The sequence below is a fragment of the Protopterus annectens genome, chromosome 3.part1, assembly GCF_019279795.1.
Source record: "Protopterus annectens isolate FY-2018-M chromosome 3.part1, PAN1.0, whole genome shotgun sequence".
Lineage (NCBI taxonomy): Eukaryota > Metazoa > Chordata > Ceratodontiformes > Protopteridae > Protopterus > Protopterus annectens.
Genome location: NC_056732.1, coordinates 1,095,357,132 through 1,095,374,365, shown reverse-complemented (window position 1 = coordinate 1,095,374,365; position 17,234 = coordinate 1,095,357,132). Strand labels below are relative to the sequence as shown.

At 39.2% G+C, this 17,234-nt stretch overlaps 1 protein-coding gene across 3 annotated transcripts in view; it reads left to right on the top strand.

Annotated features, from left to right (window-relative positions):
• The window catches only part of LOC122798373 (potassium voltage-gated channel subfamily B member 2-like), a 1,036,924-nt gene that overhangs the window by 457,511 nt on the left and 562,179 nt on the right, over window positions 1-17,234 (top strand). The gene's annotated exons all lie outside the window — the stretch shown is intronic.

Here is a 17,234-nt window from a genome sequence, read left to right as displayed (position 1 = left end):
ATAGGGGATGGACTTCCTTTATGCTTTAATCCATTTACATTTTTTTCTCCAGAAATATTCATATGTGTCCTCTACTCTTTTCTAGTTGCATATAAAACACCTTCAGAACTGATAGTCTCATCCTTCAGTGTCATTTCAACATATTTCTGGTTGCCTTTGTTCATGAAGTTTTATAGCCACAAAATAGCATAGTGGTTTGCTATTATCTTCATCTGTGGACCATACCTATTTAGATCTCTCTGCCATGACCTGACCATCTTGGGTGGCCCTACACTGTATAACTCATGGCTTCACTGAGATACACAAGCCCCTTTGCCATGACAAGGTAATGGCCCAGCAGAGGACCAGTGTTTATACATTGTTTATGCATTGCATTGAATTGTGCTTATCACTGTATATACTGACTAGTTAAAATCTCCTCGTGTTCTCAGCTGTACTTTCTCATCAATCATTATTGCATGCCTTTCCTTTTATCAACACTTTAGTAATGGGTATAGCTCTTGGAAACAAGGTAGCATCTTGCCTACACAAATTGTTATCCTGCCTTTCCTCTCCTACCATCTCCAGGCAACTTGAAAAAAGAAAGTGTACCTTTTTCTTTTTCATCCTTGCATCTTATTTATTTGTTGATACTACCTTTTTATGAGTGTATGATGCTATTTTAAAATGTGCTTACAAAAGCAGATCTATTACAAATAGTTTATCCAGTAATTAGCTTCTGTTGTATTGCATACCTTTCTTTTCATAAACAAATAGCGATTAATTTATTTGGACTTAGAAATGAATGCCTACTATTTAGTGAGCGTTGTCTTGCCAAAAAGAAGAATGCATGCATTTTAAAGACTTCATTTGGATTTTATTAGGTTTATAATGTTCTTCTTTTATGACTGTTGCATAAACTGTTTAAACGTCCTAGATTCCTTTCCAGTCCCAAATAATTCTTAGTTGCATCACAACATTTTATTGCCAGTGACATATTCCCTTAAGAAATCCTTCGTGCTTCTCCTCTTTTAAAGCAGCGTTATTTTAATGTCTCACTTCATCATTCAGTTACATGTATGATAACATCACCATACCATTAGCAGCAGCTGACGCAGTTTCAAGTCTGGGGTTTTTGATTTAATTAGATACATCAGGATTGCTGCTATATAATATACTCACTGCCAAAGTAAGCCTTTCAATCTGTAACTGGAAAATGGCACTCAACAGCTCAATCCAGTATTCTTTTTTACTTCTGTTTACCTTAACAATCCCTTGTGCTGGGTTACCAATGTTCTTAGATTAATGTCTGTGTATTACTTTGTCTGGTTAATTGAGCTTAATGTCATCTTTTATACTCTCTTAACAAGACTGCGAGTGTGGACTGGACTCAGTGAACAGATTTCAGCAGACCTAGGATAGAATTAAGGTATGTATTGATATTTTAGGTGCACAGTAGTTGGGTGAAGAGAGAATAACTTGGATCAGATGATTACTGAGCACTATTTAAACATCTAATATGATGAGATTATTCTGACATTAGCCAGCTGAGTAATTGGCAGAAACTAGATAAAACAATCCATAAGTGTGAACATAGGCTGGTCTTGTAGCAGAATACATATTCATGGCGTCAACTAGTTATCCTAGAGGACTAAAGTAAGACAGTAAGCCAGATCTGCAGAGTTTATCTTTAAAAACATGTAATATATATTAATTTGCACTACACAATATTTTTTCTAGTTGGAAAAGCATTGCAATTTGCTGTGCACTCATAAACAAAGAGTGAATCATTTATTTGAAATAAGAAATGAATGCCTACTGTTTAGTGAATATTGACTTACCAAAAAGAAAGCATACATTTTAAAGACTTCATTTGGATTTCATTAGGTTGATAATGTTCTTCTTTAGTGACACATCCAGGTGTTTAGTTCAGGGCACTAAAACTTAAATTTATTTATTCAAAACCAAAGTAATATCCATAATCATTGAAGTTTTAAATTTTAACAAAAAGTGTAGTTGTTAAAATTATGTATTTTTTATGAATGTTTTTGTGTAGCTAAACTACATGCACATCATGTATGTTTGCATAACTAGTTATTAAATTATACTTGCAGTTTTAATAACATAGTGTCATTTTTGAACAAATGCATCTGGTTTGATGTACTTACCTATGGAGGTAGTATAGTATAGTAATTAGAAGCTGAACTTTAAAGCTGTTAAGCTTGATTTCAATTTTATCAGACTGCATTTGCATATGATTACATCACGGATAAGCTTTAACTTCAGAATGGTTTAACGGTATACTTAAAAAAGCTGGTAGCCTCGATTAACTCAGTTAGGCTATCAAAAAATAAGGACTTCCACGGTGGTGCAGCTGTAGAGTTGTTGCCTCACAGCAAGAGGTTCTCCCGCTTGATTCTTGGCTTGGGTTGGGAGTGCCTTCTGTGTGGAGTCTGCATGTCCTCCCCACGGTCTAGTGGGCGTTGAAAAGACATGCGTTAAATGGGCGTGCCTTCATTGAAGGTTGGACGTCGGGCTGGCAACTCGATACCATAAAAAAAACAACTGCCAATCATTAGCGGACCAGAGTTCCGCTGTGGTGACTCCTAACAGGGAAAAGCTGAAAGAACAACAAACAAACAGGCTATCAAAAATAAGAGAAGAGACAGAACAGAAAAATAGCATTTTCTATATAGGCTGAACTGACATTTTTTCTTTGCACTATATTTATATTATTAAGTCATAAAATGTAATGTACTGCTGGAAGAAATATTGTTACTGTGCTCATAATGTTCAAAATATTTGGAAAATATTTTGGTGTATCAGTAAAGCTTTTAATCCTAACAACACTGCACCCAAATGTTGGAGTGAAAGTAGACTACCTGATTTCAATGCTAGCAACCTAGGTCTGACTCAGATAGCTGTTTATTGTTATATGTCAGGTTATTTTTGAAACCATGTGAAAAAAATGACAATTCTAGCAAGTATTTTCTATACATGTGTGTTTGTATACATCGTTTTATATTTTATACAGGAACCCTCTTGAACTAATATATTTCATACAAAACTTGTATTAGTAGGCATGTTTAAACATATATTCCCAGGTTTGAAATAAACATAGCTACTAATATTAAATTACTAAAATAAATAACTTGAAAATATAATTATATTTTTCTGATCCCAGTTTTTTTCCACAACTTTTTTTGCCTAATACATGACTGAGGAAATCAGGTTATTAAACCATTCCTCGAAGTTTGCCCTTAAAAAAGACATTTGTACCTTAGCAAGTTACTGTTTTAATAACAGCGCATTTTGTAATTATAGTACTTGTACATGTTTTCTTTATTTTTTCGAAGTCCAGGGAAGCCTAATTTATGAAAAAAAATCAATGACTGAAATCAAAATGTTTCACTGACCTGCAGTCTCAGAGTTTCACTGTTTCCTTAGATTAGCAAATAGTTGGAAAAAAGTGTTGATTTCTGCATTTTTCTTTTTGGAAAGTCTTTATATAAATGTGTTTTGAATTACTCTATGTCATTATTTGCCCATGTTTATTAAATCCATTCAATAGCACCTTTAGTGGCACCTCCCCCATAATTCATGTTCCTCTATTAGAGACAAGTGATGTACATAGACAGTTGTAAGCAGTATGTGAAGCCAGACTGGTAATGCCCTTATTCTTTCCATTAAGCCAGTGCCCGTGGGCAGAAGAAAAACAGAAAAATAGTGCAGCAAAAACAAACCAGTGTAGCTACCTCTTGTCATGAACCTAAGAAATAAATATCTGCAGTGGAGATATAGATGTCCTTCCATTAAACAAACTATCAAATATACTTTTTATGAAAAGTCAAGCAACACCTAGCTAAGGCTACAGTCAGAAAAAAAAAACTGTGGAAGCCTTGACTGGATGAAACATTACTGAAATTGTGTTTTGCAGTGGTGGGCAAGCCTCCGACACCCAGCAATGCTCCTTACTTAAATATACTAACTTCACAGATGAACAACCAGAAAAAATGCTAAACCTAAAAACGTTTAATGACTGCTGTCATCACCAATATACACTGCACTGGTAATGGTTTTCAGTGGCACATGGATGTTAAGTTACACCTCATGGAAGTGTACTCATTGAGTTTCAGCCTTAACCACTTTATACTCAACAACAGTAGGAAAGCAAATATACCCTTTTTGCTAGGAACCCATTACACAGGTATATGGAGATGTTTTGATAGATTAACATGCTGATAGCACAGATACTTCTGCATCATAAATCAGTGGACACAGTTACTGCAAATATCATGTAACATATCAGCTTTCCATAACATAACATAAAGAGTAGTATTCTGCCTTCATTTCTTCTAAATGACTAAACATGGATATAAAAATGTAAGTAAAATGAAATTATTGCAGTTTTTAAATACCCATTTTAGCTGTATGTTCAACCCAGGTCTATACAGGCTATGATAAATTAATATCTAGCCACATTTCAACCACTGATTTAGTGTCCATGTAGAAGGCCTGCAGTATGACCTCAAATCTTTTGTTAAGGAGGATATGCTGTGCATAGTATACACATGACAAGAATTTTTTTTTGCCACAGATAATTTTATTTACAAGCGTTTCAGAATATTCTATATATAATTTGCAGTCTTCATGGATGGTGCACTCGCAGTTTACACCAGTGACCAGGCCATTATCCAGTCCAAGATCCCCCATTAACTACTTATGCATACAGATCTGGTCTGGATGTAGTGTTGACAGAGTCATTAATTACAGATCACTATAATATTAAACTCTCTGTGTCTTGCAAACACATACCATTTTTATAGTTATTCTGTATTAAAACTCCCACATGGAAAATCATTGCACACACACCCCTGAAATCAGTGTATACCTGAAGACAGGATATACCTGAATACATCCTCCACTGACACTCTGCTTATGAATCAGTTTTTAAAATATTGCCAAGATTTAAATCTGGGCATAATATTTACCATACTCTCATGTTGGTTATGCAGTGTTCCCCTGGTGCTGCTCTAAGAAAGAGGATCTGTGTCATATGACCTTGAATTAAACCATCTTTATCATGCCAGCACCATGGGCGTCCAGCAGTAACATCAGGTTAGTACAGATTAAGTCCAAATGAGTATGGTAAATTTTATGTCATAATGTAAAACAGTCAGATTTAACTCTTGCCAGGTGTGTATCACGCACACATTGTTCTCCTTGACAAATTATCAGATCTCATTCATCTCTTCCACTCAGCACAAAGTATTAGACCTAAACCTATGATGTGAAGTTGTTCTATCTTGCCGTTCATTCTTACAGATGGGTTCGGACCCGATCTTCGCTCAGAGTCGGCCTACTACAAAACTCGAGGTCTTCAGACAGCTTGAGGCCAAGTCCCTATCCCATGATGCACCTAGAGTTACCCCAGATCTAGTTTGCCACTGCAATAGATCAGAGGTTCCTCGCATAGCTCGGGCCAGTACAAAACTTTTTTCTTCAAATGTATTATAATACTTAAAAATATATTTTTTCATATATTTCTCTTTAGACTTAGCTTAGCTTTTATAGCTTATTGTGTAGTTTCCCTTTCCTTGGTGTGCCTTTTTTCTTAGCTAGTAGTTAGCTCTCTTGGCCTTGTTTTATTTTAGGCCTTGTTAAATCTTTACTGTAATTTGAATAGTAGGTTATATAGTAGTTGTGTGCCTTTGAATAGTGACTTTTTCTGTCACGGCTTTGAATATTTAGATATTTAGTCTTTAGAGTTTTAGATAAATTGTACAGAGAGTGTGTACTTATTAACCCATAGTTTTAAAAGAGCTTGTTTGATACTTTTTCTGGGTGTGTCTAGTTCATTACAGTACCTTCTTGAGATTGTATGTTCCAGTATGACTGACCAGGATAAAGATAAACACCCTAAATCAGGGTTTAAGAAATGTCCTAAATGTGGACAAAAAATGTCTGTCACTGACAGTCAAGTGAATTGTGTTTACTGTTTGGAGCATTGCACCTTCAGGAAAGCTGCTCCATTTGTCATTCTTTCTCTTCTAGGGTTCTCCAGGAGAGAAAGAGAAAGTTAATTGACAGAGGTTTAGTCAAACCATTCTTTCAAGAAGCTTTGAGTGACCAGGGCAGATCTAGCAAATCCTCAAAGTTTTCTAAGGCTTCTACTTCTTATGAGGAAAAAAATCTAAACAACCTTCGACGTTGGTTCCACAGCCCTTGGAGCTGTCTGTCTTGTCCTTTTGGAGTCAGTCTCCAGTTTGGAACTGGTATACGAAATGCCTAAGTCCCCACTCCTGCAATCTGTACCGCCTTCTATCCACTCATCTCAGTCTTCAATAAGCCTTTCCAATTTGGATGTGAATCATATAGTGCAGAAGCTTTTACAGGCACTGGCCTTTGCTAAATTTTTATCAACTCTGACCCAAACAGCTTTGGAAGTGAAGACCCTTTTACCATCTACTACTTTTCCTCCTCCGAGCCATACTGGTCCTTCAGAGCCAGAGGAGTCAGACTTGATCGTTGAGCCTTTGGAGCCAATGCCTACTCCAGTGTCCTTGGCTCCATTTACTCTGACGTCCTCAGTGCCGATCGAGGAATCTAGGAGCCGACACTCTCTGGTCGGGTCTGCGGAGGATAGTCGGACTGACTTGTCAGTTCCAACTCTGCCTCTCAGGGCTTCGGTTTGGATGAGTTTGGCACCTATCTCTGGCTTGGATCCCACTGTCCCGGTGCCGGGGGTATCGATGGTTTCCTTGCATCTGTCAGTACCTTTTCATCAGAGCAGAGGTGCCTTCAAAGCCATGAGGAGAGTTATGTCTCCTAAGGCATCTTCAACTTCAGGTCTGGCTACCTCCTCCCCAAAACCGCCTGTGTCTGCTTCTGCATCAAAGATCCTTGCTAAGTGTAGGGACCCAGAGCCTCAGGAAGCCCCATTGGGTGGTCCTAGCTCTTCTGAGACCTCACCAGAAGTCCCCACTGATGAGGATCCCAGGAAGAAAATCTGTAAGAGGAAGCAGTTAGACTCCCCACAGGAATCTCTCACATCCGATACTGACGTGGATGAATCAGAAGGTTCCCCACGGTCCCCCTCTGAGGATATCTCTTTTGCTGAGATATTAGAAATCCTTAGGCAAAGGGGTGACTGGCAATCCAACAACCTTACTGAAGATGATTCGGTTCTACTGAAGGCTTTTGGGTCTCAACCCTCCACCTCTTGGGTGTCTCCGCCCTTTGATGAGCTTATGCAGGTGTTCTCAAAAAGGGCATGGGAGTCTCTGGACACCATGGAGCCTGTCCCCAGGAGGCCTAATAAATTTATTTCTGCCCCCAGGACAAATCTTTTCTTACTAAGGGAGTGTCAGTTGATGCCATGGTGATGCGGCAACCACCAAAAAATAAATTTTGGAAACTTCCTCCTCTATCCATCCTGCTAACAGAGATTCTAGGATCATGGATAGACATGAGACGCACACGTACAGTTCAGCGACTTTTGCACTGCGCTGGCTCAACTATCTCACCCATTTTACTAGACTGCAAAGTGATCTCCAAGAAGAAATTGGAGATACTCTTCAGGGTACAGTAGCTGCAGGAGCTTCAGATAAAGTTGCCTCCCAGCTTGCTACCCTCAATTCCATAGTAAACTCATTCATGCACCTCATTTCATATACAGCTGATGGAGTGAGCAGAGCAGCGGGTACAGGAATTGCTCTTAGGAGACACTCCTGGATGTGCTTATGTTCCTTCGCAGAGCCCTTTAAGTCATCCTTTGTCAACACCCTTCTTTGATGGCTCATCCCTGTTCGGGCCCAAAGTTAAGGAAACTTTGACCAGGTGTGAGCAGGAAGGAAAGACTCTGTCTGCCATCGGAGTCCATTTTTCCACCCCTACCAGACCCTACCCCAAGGGTCGAAGGGGAGGAAAGATGGGTTTCCGTAAAGCCCAAGGAGCCTTTCAGGACACACAAGGTGAACCCCCCCTCCAGAGGCAGAGGAGGGGGCAATAATGGAGGACGCTGCCCACGTGGCAGAGGGGGTCCACAAAACCAGGGTGACAGAGATCAGTTCTTTAGGAAGCCCTACCAGTGCTCCTAAAAGGAGGCCCGACTGTGCTACTCATGAGGCAGTCGGGGGTCGCTTATCTTTGTATCCAGACACCTGGCTCAAAATAACAAATGACAACTGGGTACAAAGTATCATTTCCAGAGGATATTTCATTCCTTTTGCCACACCCCCTCCACTGACAAGAAAAATCCTGGACGTTCCACCCAGTTACAGGAAACAGGCAACAACAGAGGTCCAATTGTTGCTAAGAAAAAGAGTCATCCAACCAGTCCCAGCAGACCAGATAGGATCCGGAACTTACTCAAGATTCTTTTTAGTTCCAAAAAAGACAGGGGACTGGAGACCTATTTTGAACCTCAGCAGACTAAACAGATCTGTCAAGAAAGAGAAGTTCCAGATGGTCACGCTTCAGTCAATACTTCCCTTTTTAGGGAAAGACAATTGGATGTGCTCTATAGATCTTCAGGATGCGTATTACCACATAAAAATGGCCAGACCATCCAGAGATCATCTGCTCTGCTGGCTGGGAGCCAGTCATTACCAGATTTGAGCCCTGCCCTTTGGTCTCACTACAGCCCCCAGAGTGTTCACCAAATGTATGGCAGTGGTCATGGCTCACGTGAGACATTTAGAATTCCAGGTGTTTCTGTACCTAGATGATTGATTCCTCACCGCCACCACCAGGCATCAACTCATACAAGCCAGGGACACCACTCTTTCACTCTGCAGTCATCTGGGCATTAAAATAAACTCAGAAAAATCTGCCTTGTTGCCAGCGCAACATATCATTTTTATCGGAGCAGAATTGGACACCACTACCATCACCTTGAGACTTCCAGCAGAAAGAGTCTTAATACTCCATCAGCAGGTCTACAATATCATATCCAAAAACAAGGCTCCAGCATTAAAAGTACTAAAATTGTTAGGAATGATGGCAGCCGCAATATTAGCCATACCATTGGGTCGCATGTGCATGTGGATTCTGCAATGGTTGTTCACTCAGTGGTCTTACCAAGAGCTCCCATTGTCTCATCTTATAATGATCACAAACACATGTAAAAAGGATCTTCAGTGGTGGTTGACCTCTCTTCATGTCACGATAGGTCGTCCTTTTGTTCTACCCCCACCAGCGGCCACAATGACCATGGACGCTTCCCTGATAGAGTGGGGAGGCATTTTCAGGGAAGAACAGCCCAAGGCACATGGACCAATCAGGAGACACATCTGCATATCAATGTCCTAAAGATGAGAGCAGTACTTTTGGCATTGCAGTACTTCCAGGACTGTCTTCCTCTGGGTACAATTGCGATTCAGACAGACAACATGTCAGTGGTCTGGTACTTGAACAAACAAGGAGGAATCAGGTCCTACCCCCTTTGTCGTGAGGCCCTAAGAGTATAGCAATGCGCTACATCCACCCAACGCTTTCTGTTAGTAATGCACATCCTTGGGAAATCCAACATGATAGCAGACAAACTGAGCAGAGCAATTTTGTTGCCACATGAGTGGTCCCTCAAGAAAGAAATAGCAGACAGGATATTCTGCAGGTGAGGCCAGCCTTGCTGCAACCTTTTCGCCAACCATATGAACACAAAATGCAGAAGCTACTTTGCCCTGATTCCCCCTCCAAGAGAAGCCCTAAGGGATGCACTCATACACAATTGGCCTCCAGGTCTCCTCTATGCATTCTCACCAATTCCCTTGATACCCAAAGTACTACAGAAAGCAAAAGCCCTGGGAAGGATCATCATTCTAATAGCCCCTCATTGGCCTCGTCAGATTTGGTTCCCCTTCCTTTGACTTCATCAATTGGAGGACCCCTGGATTCTGGACCCAGTTCCAGATTTTCTGATGCACTCGCCGGGGGAACTTCATCCCTCTCTTCAGTCCCTGAAGCTGACAGCTTGTCTGCTCCACTTCCCATCATAGCCAGGTTCCATAACCTTTCTAATGAGATGCAGCAAATTCTAATATCCTCTCAGAAATCCTCTACAAGGAAGCTATACCTTAGCAAATGGAAAAAATTGTCTATATGGGCCTCTCAAAACAACATTGATCCCAACCTAGCCACTATGGTCTCTATACTAGAGTTCTTGATCATGATTTTCAACAAAGGAGCTGCAGCAGCAACAGTTCAGGTACAACTTGTGCTATCTCCAACTTTCACTTTGGATTTGTAGGATTGAAAATAATGTCACACAAACTATCCAAAGCCTTTCTCAAAGGGACTTTTCATCTCAGACCACCTGTGAAATCCCCATATACCCCATGGAGTCTAAATTTTATGCTTTCTCACATTATTCTCCCTCCATTCGAATCAACCTCCTCATGCGATTTGAAATATTTGTCATGGAAGGCTATCTTTTTAGTAGCTATCACTTCTGCCCGCAGAGTGTCAGAGCTTCAAGCCTTGTCCATTAAGTCTCCTTATTTGATTTTTCATGCTGACAGAGTCTCACTATGAACTGATCCCTCCTTTTTGCCTAAAGTTTGTACTGAAGCCAACCTTAACCAAATTATTGATTTGCCAATGTTCTTCCCCAATCACTCCAACAACTTAGAGTATATGCTGCACAAGATTGATGTTCATAGACAGCTTAGATTTTACTTGGATAGGACAAAAAAGTTTAGGAAATCAGAACAGCTTTTTGTTTCCTTTTCAGAGTCCAGAAAAGATATGCCCGTGGCAAAAACAACTCTGTCTAAGTGGTCATCCGATTGTATAACATTTGTTTATTCAGCTGCTAATATGCCCTTACAACACAAAATTAAGGCTCATTCTACCAGAGCAGTGTCTATGTCCTCTGCTTTTCTGCTAGACTCCCTATAGACAACGTTTGTGCAGCAGCCACTTGGTCAAGACCTCATACCTTTATCACTCATTACAGAGTTGACAGGGCCTCCAGGGACAGGGCCTCTGTTGGGTCTACTGTCCTGAAAAACATACTCCTGTGAGCCACCCGAGATAGATGGTGCTTGGGACACTACCCATCTGTAAGAATGAACGGCGAGATAGAACAACTTCACATAAAGAAGTCATGCACTTACCATAACATTCCACGTGAGTTGTTCATCTCGCCTTCATTCTTACTTCCCACCCTCCTACCCCCTCCAGGGTTTTTCGAAGACCGAGATGCTAGATTTTTCCTGGTTGCTCAACCCTTCTATAGCTTTCTCTTATAGAGTGATAGAATGACATATGATATTATTATACACAGCAAACAAGATCTGAGGTAACTCTTGGTGCATCATAGGATAGAGACTTGACCTTGAGCTGTCTGAAGACCTCGAACTTTGTAGTAGGCCGACTCGGAGCCAAGGAGCATCTCCAAACCCATCTGTAAGAATGAAGGCGAGATGAACAACTCACATGGAACATTATGGTAAGTACATAACTTCTTTTTTATAAACTTGGATAATTTTTATTACACATGACATACCTCTATGTGAGGTACTGAAGCCACACAAAGATGTATCAACGACCTTCCCAGACTAGCAAGTCCAAGAAAAACAGCAAAGCTACATGTGCCTTCAAGTAATGCACCCATATATGAGGTAAATTGACTATCTCCTGTCAGAACTGAAATCTCAACACACCAAAAAAAAAAAAACATCATGCAGTGGCTTATTTATTTATTTGTTTACTTACTAAGGTGGTGCACTGACTAATATTGACCAATTTCAGGCCCAGCTCCTGGTGAAATACAAAACATTTTACAAACAAAAAATGACAGACGTAAGCAATAATAGAATATTTCAGATTAGTTACATGGAAAAACTGTATATATAAACATTCTAGTGAACAAGTAGAGTGTAATGTGCAATATATACATCAGTTTCTAAAGTGGGTTAACCTTCAGTAAATCTTAGAAATGAGAAATGACTTTGAAGGGAGGTAAGGACAGTGTCTGGGTGATATGTCCCATGTAGGAAAATGTATTTTAGAGAAATCTGACAAGTGCCTTATTTAGGTTCATAGGTAAGTAAGTACTAGGCTAGCTGCTCTTGCAGGCCATTTTATGCCTAGCTAATTTACCAAAAGGTGAGAATCAAACCCTGTACCTTGTCTCTATAAGGTATATAAAAGTTTTTGAGGTAATGAATTATCCACTCAGGTGGGGACTTGAACCCCCAATCCACAGTGCTAGAGGTTTATGTTTTAGCCATTAGGCCATTGGTCCTGCTTGTAGGTTTTTGTTGAAATTCCATATACCATAATTGTGATATTTGGAAAAGTACTACTACAAATGTGAATGTGTGAAAAGACAAATTAAGTGTAAGGTTCAGCAATCTTGGCAATAGTAAAGTATGGAGAGTGGGGGGCCAGACCTCCCACCACCCACCCCTTGTTTGAGGTAGCATGGCAAAAGCCAGCCATTCTGCATAAACACTAAGTTATATTTATTTCAACCACTTTTTTACGGATTTCCTGTCGATTTAAATGATCTGTTTGAAGACAGATGACTAGGCTGATGCTGGGTTTGCTGCTTCACCTTCAGAAGACATAAAGCTGAGAAGTGTTTAATTTCAGAAAGTTACTTCCCTCCTCAGTGTTGACGCTAATTATGTTGCTTCTCTGTCTGAGTTGCTTGTGTTTGTCTTAGTGTACATTTCTTAAGTAATATTCCTTAAGGAATTCAGCATGCACTCAGAAGCAGTCTGTAGAAAGTACTGTATCCTTTTTAGGCACTGTAGCCCTTGACATCTGTATATCTTTTGATCTCAGGGCTTTATGCACAGAATTGAAAACAAAATGCAGTATGTAATCCTTGTCTGAGTTACATTAGTAGATGCCTGCTTGTAAACATTGGTGCAGTATGGAAAAATAACGCAAGGCATGTCAGCTGCATAAATATTTACTTCTGTTTAGATATCTACTGTCAACGGGGACTGCAAGACATAGACTCTGCTCTCCTGATGTTGAAATCAACTTGCTGTTGAAGTTAAAAATTCTGCTAAGAACATTTCGCAGTATGGAAAAATAATGCAAGGCATGTCAGCTGCATAAATATTTACTTCTGTTTAGATATCTACTGTCAACGGGGACTGCAAGACATAGACTCTGCTCTCCTGATGTTGAAATCAACTTGCTGTTGAAGTTAAAAATTCTGCTAAGAACATTTTGGTATGTCTGCTTTGTTGAAGAAACAGCATTTGAACCCTATGTTTCGGCCTACAGTGGTAATTTGTCTTAGATTCCTGATACTTAAAGCAAGAAAGGCAAAATTATTGTTAAGAAACTAATATATAATCTTAGATGTCTAATGTCTGTGTTCTATACTCCTTTTATTTAGAAAGCAGACAGAATCATATCCTGTCCTCATAAGCTGTTTTATCTCATGATTTCACTCTGTAAACTATAGGGCTTTGTTTACAAAGAAGGTAGTGTGCAAGGGTTTACTATGGTTTGTGCGAATGAAAGTCTGTCTGCAGCACTGCTGCCGAAAATCAGAATGTCGTGCACAAAACATAAATTGATGGGTTAGTCTAACACACTTATGTGAATGCAGTAGTACATTCGCATAATTGCATTTAACTATCTGCACAGAGATCGCGGGACAGTGGGGATTGGAAATTCATCCATATCCGCACTGTAGTGCAATCTCAGAGTTAGACTATATTAGTAGGGTGGGATGGGCGCAGTCCCCCACAGTGGGGTGCAGGGGGGCTTGCCCCTGCAAAAACGTGATATGTCATATAGGAGTCTGATTTACATCAGGTCTTATATGGCTATCATATGATGGTTTCGGCCACAATGTCGACTCAAATGTGTCGATCATTTGGGTCGACATTGGGGCCGGTCGGACTGCTAGTGTTCAGGTTTACTATTCGTTGTTTCAAACGGCAAATGTTTTGCCATTTGAACAAACAATAGTAAACCATGTGCATTTACATGTGTGTGTGTGTGTGTGTGTGTGTGTGTGTGTGTGTGTGTGTGTGTGTGTGCGTGAGTTTGTGTTACACTGCATGCATGTAGATAAATATAGATACAGACATGCATGAATACATTTGTATGTGCATATGTGTGTGGGTTTTTGTGCTGTTGTGCTATTGCCTGCATTTGCATTTTCCTGGGATTAGGAAAACACTTATGTTCATTCAGTTTAATTCTGCTTATCAATATACTTCTACACTGACTAGAATTACTTCTCTTATTTTAAGATGCATCCATACTCACAGTGTAAAATATCCTGATTCATCAGTCCAATGGCATGGAGACAGGGTGCCATTTGCTCTATCAACAATGTGATTTCAGGAAAGGATTAGAGCCATTGGTAGAGCCAGTTGGGGGTTAGGATATAGTTCTTGATGGACAGCTCTCTTATACCAAGGAGAGGGGTTGGGTAAGCCTGATGCCTGTTTGATCTCTGGTGTTGATCAGGAGTCTCATAGCTGATCCACTTCTATTACAGGGGGTTGTGATTACATCTCTGATGCCACTGACATGGTCATTCACTAAGATGTTGAAACCACAAACCACTCTCACCCGAACTCGTAGACAGAATACAAACAAAATGAATAAACCACTGCACGGTTGTTGAAAAATGGCTATTTAATAAACTTCACACTTATTAAAAACAATAAAAAAACTAAGCTTTCACCTACTATTCACCAAGACATCATCAGAGTTTAATTAATGCATCAATGGTAATAGCTTTTATAGGAAGTGTTTGAACACGTAACTCCCTACCTATTCAATACATTTCACACCCATTACAATTGGGGCAATATTGTATACAAAAAATCCTAGTTCATTAACAAACAAGTCACTGCAATCCAATAACAACCACAGTATGCAAGAAAATATATTAAACTAGTTTGTATTAAAAAACATATTTTTCTGTCACACTAGGAACTTCCAAAACATAACTAAATTCATGTGCAATGGCATCAGTAAGACACAATAAATATAAAACATAATAGAATATATTAAAAAATATAAAAAATATAAAAAATGTGAAGATAATGGCACACCACTCAAGCATGCAAATCCCAAAGGTATCCCCTTCTACTTGGGGCTAAAATCATTTACCATTTGTTTGACTTCTTGAAGAGTTAGGGGGATTTGCCAAGGGTTACACTAGCAGTATCCAACAGGAGCAACTGGGGAATCTTTGGCAGGGTTGGGTGGACAAAGAAGCCAGGACAATAGCACAGGGCCCTATGGAGCTAATAGTGAAGCAAGCTAAAAAAAGAAATATCATGGTTCCAATTCTTTTTATATATGAAAAATGTCCTTGATTCTTGCTGTAGATCTGCAATGATATTAAAAGTAGGTTTCTCAAAAAGGTCATCCCCAGCAACTTTATTCTCTTTAGCAATCTTCCTGGAAATAAAATAGGGAGAAGATAAAAGTGGCAAATAAGTTTAAGCTAAATGTATCATGAGAATAAACCTTTCAGATTTTTGCTGAAGAGGGAAACAGCTCTTATATATTACACAAAGCATTGTGCCTTCTTCCCACACACTTCAGTTAATGTTTATCTGACATTTTTAGGTATGATAATGCTCCCACAGAAGTCATAACCTTTAACTACCTGCTTTAGTTAGCATGGATATTCTGGATTTGGTACAACTTCTTGAATGATGTCACCTCAGCTGGAACTCGCTCTGACCTGCTGCAGAATGCCACTGTTCTAGGCTTTATGCTGCAGCTGTTGTGTCAGTCTGCAAGGAAGATCCTAGCTTAAGTGCTTTCATTTGTATGAAGTAGTGTGTACTACTGTCAGTTTGCTGAAACTGCACAAGGTATTTAGGGAGAGTTGTTTTAACAGAAATAAAAGGACTGTCCTGTTTTGTGAAATGTGGAAAGAATGCTTGCAATCCTGACTTTTTTATCTTTGATTTATTTATTTATTTATTTAATTTTTTTATTTATTTAACATTTGTTGACCGGGAATGTTGATGAAAATAAAAACAGCTATACTTGCATACAGCAGGCGGTGTAGTTCACGATGATCTGAATATCAGAACATCAGTGAAAAAATTTTACAAGAAAAGCAAATTTAAACCGTTGTGTCAGGCAGATAGTATGAGCTATGAGTATAAATCTTTCTCTGAAACAAGTTCTTTCCTTAGTCTACTGCATAGACATGGTGATTGTTTGCTGTCAGGACTGCGTGACGCTGGCCTGAAATGTTAGTATTGTTATAAGATCGTCTGTCACATGGACATTCACTCTTAGACAACTGAAGACAATGTAAGAATCTCATGTCTGACAACTGGTATTTATATGGGACTAATGGTCAGCTAAGAATTATCTTGATGTGAGAGCCTTTTTAGTTAAAAGTGAATGTTTTTAAGTCAGGATAGTAGACTGTAACAAACCATGACAACTTATCAGTTAATCCACAAAAAACCTACAAGAAGGTGATGTGGAAGAAGAGTGGGAATTTATCAAAATAATGAGAGCAAAACAAACAAACCTTTATATGAAGCTAATATGCAAATCGATACAGTGGGCAGAAGTTCTGTTTTTTGTAAGAAGTAATGGCATATGGTGACAAACAGTTAAATCATGTGATATTCATGAAGTATAATAAACAGCTGGAGAAGCAAGATGGACTAAGATACATTTAGAAAAGAAGCCTAACTTTTTAGAAGTATAATTTAGAGGTTTTGGTCATTATAGTATGTACACAAACTGGACAGTAAAGAGATGAAATTCTAAAAAAAACATCTGCTTCATGTTTGCTTATGGAGAGCAGAATGAGTCGGTAATTCAGTGTAAATATTTTGCTCAGTATGAGGGTATTCTCAGTCTTTTTGCAGTATCACAAGAGATTAAAGAAGTCTGGAATGTTATGGTCCCTTACAGAAGTCATCCTGCATTTCTTGGAGAAGTAAAGGAACCATAGGTAACAAATCATCAGTAGAAGGTGCACTGTCAAAAATTTGGAAAATGCCACTTGTATGTACAGCAGGAGCAACAATGAAACTGGAGAACTGATGTCAGTGTTATCTTGGTGCTGAAAGAGAGTCCCTTCTCATCCGTTTCTATTCTTTTATTTTTTATTATTACTATTTTTTAATTTCACCCCCATTTACCAGGGTAGTACACTGATAAGTCTTGACCATATGCAGGTGAAGCCCAGGGGTATAAGTTCACAAGAACAAAATAAAAAGGAACTTTTTACTGTACATAGTTGCAGGAATATATACAAAAATATTTACAATCTGATGGTG